Here is a 3,758-nt window from a genome sequence, read left to right on the forward strand (position 1 = left end):
CTTCAAAAATCTGGTATTTTATGCTGACAGCACATCTCATTTGGACTAGCCACATATCAAGGGCTCGATACCCACATGAACCTAAATTGTATGGGAAGACATTGTCCTGCACTTTGCATCCTGGGAATAGATCTCACTGCTCAGATGCACACCTGATTTCACTCTTTTTTACCCAAGGACCGGTTTTAAATTAAATAAGAATATTGTGTTCCTTTCCTCAATTGTAAAGTATTAATGTGAGCATGCCAACAAGGGGGTATCATGCAGATTTAAAATTAAAGTTACGTAGCACATAGCTCTGAGCCTGAGACAAGTAAAACCTCAATAAAGATTTGTGATATTGTGGATACTCTCCTTATCCGCATCATGATCACAATCAGCATTTGTGATCATTTTGGGATTCCTGCTCAGGAATGAGCAATGACTTTGGAAGCTAGGAATGGAAGCAGCAAAGAGCAGAATTCTAAATGAGAATTCTGAAATCTCCAACAGAAAAGAAAACATAAAATGTATCAGCCTCTGAGCTGAAACTTTGCATACTAATGTTCTCCAGTCTGGCCATCTCAGTTGTCCTGCTGTCTGGATAGTAATAAAACAAGTTTCTCCATAATACCTCCTCCACCCACCATCTTCCTTGGCACTTACTGGTCTGTGCTGTGTCTCTCCTTGACCATAACCTAGGAATTGAGTTCCACTGCCTTCTCCTGCCTGGTGAATGATGAGGGCTGAAGCTCTGTCCTCAGGATTTGGAGGAAGACACTCAGGCATGGATCTCCTGATGCAGGCGACAACTCTGAGAGAAAAAGACAGGTATGAAGCTTAACTGAGACTGGCAGCCTGAAGGGCTGGAGGCACTGGCTAATTATTTACTCCTGAGTGGCCTTGAGAGATCAATGCACAGAGCTCATAATTACCAAAATTGGCCCATGTTCATCCAATCTCTGAGGACCTTTTAACAATAACATAAGAGGAAAAGGAGAAAAGTGAATGTGCATAGAAGGGTCTGGGCCCTTTTTCGCAGGAGAAAGCTCAGCTGTACACTTCGCTTTGACTTCCAGTTTTAAGGATCTTAACATAAAATGCAGATCATTTTTCTCTTCGATTTATGACTTTTTGACTTAAACATGTGCAAATCCATTTATTATTTTGTAAATTAGGGAAAATTAGGTCTTTAACAAGAATCTGAAACTCTTTCCATTTTCTCAGCTACTAAAATATTTCTGTCTCTAAAAGGACCTTTCTGTTTCCTTTTTTTTAAGGGTATTTTGTAGTTTGTTTGTTTGTTTAGTTTATATAAATGACAGCCCAAGTTCTGATTTTCCCATCTAATTAACATATTATGGATATACTAGAAAACTACAGACTTTTATACATTTATTTATAACTTCCTACTTCTCTTAAATAAAACAGAGCACCCAACAAGTACACTCAAGGTGTCAGCTAGGGCTGCAGTCCTCTCAAATTTGGACTGGGAAGAGATCTGTTTCCAAGTCCACTCATTTTGGAAAGATGGAGCTCCTGTGGGCTGTTGACCAGAGGCCTTCCTCAGTTCTCTGTCACAGGGAAGCTCACACATGTCTATTGGATGCCATTTAAACAAACAGATAGGAGGCAGAGAAACAAAAGCCAAGAATATGAAAACCAGAGACTTTTTGTACCCTATCTCAGAATTGACATCTCACCAGTTTTGCCATGTGATGATTGGAAGCAAGTCAATAGGCCCAGGACACACTCAAGAGGATGGATCCAGATACAGGAGGCGGAAGACACTGGGTGCATTTTAGAATTTGCACACCACACAGGCCTCCCCCTCTAACAGGACATCGCCTCTAAGCACCATAGGACTGGAAAGATGTCTCTCTGCTTCCCAACATAGTCCACAATCCATCACACCACGATGCTCTCAGCAAAACTTCTCTGCAGATAAACCAACATATGAGTAGAAATTGCCTCCTATTTGGTGTTTCTGCAGACCCACGCATGTTCCTTCAGGACATACAGTCAGAAAAAGCCAGTATGGTTTCTCTTTCATCATCGGAATCCCTCTTTTCATATCACACCCATCCGTAACCATTCTGTGCCCAAATTCAACAAATGTCCCCAGTGGCTTCTGATTTCTGCTCATTAAGAAGAACTCATCCTATCTCAGGAGGTATTTTCTTTAGCTCACTTTGTGTTCACCAATTCTAAAGTTTAAATAATTATGCTTGAGGCGCTTTTCAGTTTTTAGTTTTTTCAGTTGTAAACAGAGTTCGTATGGGAATGACAGTACTTGCAACCTACTACATCCTAGCCATGCAGTCGTCCTGGCTCAGAGGTCTCTGGATGCAGAATTTAGCTACTGGTTTGTCATTAACTGATAGGAAGGAAGTGTGACAAAACCAAGATAGTGAGTAGCAGATGCCAGCCTCTATTTTCCCTCAAAGTTCAACAATTCGATGGCCACTCATGAGCAAAAACAGCCCTAGGAGAGCTCAGCAGTCCATTTAGGAAGCTTCAGCAATGCAGTGGAACAAAACACCTGAGAATAACCACACAAAGGAAAAAAAGAACGGCTTCAATCATCGTTCCACCCAGGCCAGCACAACTTAGCACCAGTAGAGAACTCACCAGCTAGAGAAAGTCGTTACCCTATGGGAAAAGGGAGAGTAGAGTGTGCAAGCAGCTTCCCCTGCCTTTTAGGGGGCACAGGAAAGACCTGTTTCTGCTTCACCCAACCCAGAGGACAGCAAAGCTTAGACATAAACACAGCTAAAAACAAGGAAGATGAGCAGGGACCACCAGTATCAGCCACAATAGGACATAGGACTGGATTCAATATAGACACAGAGACCAATGGCACAGAATCAAAAGCCTAGAAATAAACCTCTGCATATATGGTCAATATTTAACAAGGGAGACCATGTTGGTTTGTAATCTCTGGAACTTCTAGGGTGACATTTGAAACTAGTCCCCATGCACAGAGGGCCAAAGAGAGATCAAAGAGTGAAACACATCACTCCAGATTGGTAGGTGGTAGTTTTCATAAGGTAAAGAATTTACATCCAAGGCTTGTCTTGGGCGGCCGCAGCACAAGACAATCTATACATCTGGCCACCAAATTTAAAATTAATGTATAAAAGAGGCCTTAACTGGGTTCAGTCATGTATGACATCCAGATAGTCTCAACACATTACAACCTCAAGGCTATATATTTGGGCCAGCTTCTAGAGGAGGGTAAGCAAGTGGCATGAACATTCCAAAGACAGGGGAGGGGCAAGCAGACTCTGATTCCCCAGGTCAGGCTCTTGGGTTAACTGGAAGTCACACTTTCTTGATGGCCTCCTCCAATAGAACTAGTCATTGTATTTATAAAACTCCCCAAGAGATTCCAATAAAATGCACAGAAATTACCTGCATCTTTATAAATTACCTGAATAAATAGATTTGACAAATGAAAAATTTACATGGAACATATGCAGTGACTATGGAAAATAATGTGGAAATTAAGTAAATAACAAGAGAGTCATGCATTGCACCTGCATACTGGAGTGGTTGAGGAGAATCTCTTATGCATTCATCAAGATGTACAAAGGATCCCAGGATACTCTCCCAGTTCAGTGAAAGATAAATCAAAAGAAGTGACATTCACATGTGAAGCCTGGAGAGGAATGAAAACCATGAGCCTAAAATGAATGTGACCAAGAATACAGTATTCAGTTTACATGTTTGGTTTTGCTGGGTTTTCTAACCACACTCCAAAAAGAATTACATGGATA

The sequence above is a fragment of the Pteropus alecto genome, unplaced genomic scaffold (genome assembly GCF_000325575.1).
Source record: "Pteropus alecto unplaced genomic scaffold, ASM32557v1 scaffold981, whole genome shotgun sequence".
NCBI classification, from domain to species: domain Eukaryota; kingdom Metazoa; phylum Chordata; class Mammalia; order Chiroptera; family Pteropodidae; genus Pteropus; species Pteropus alecto.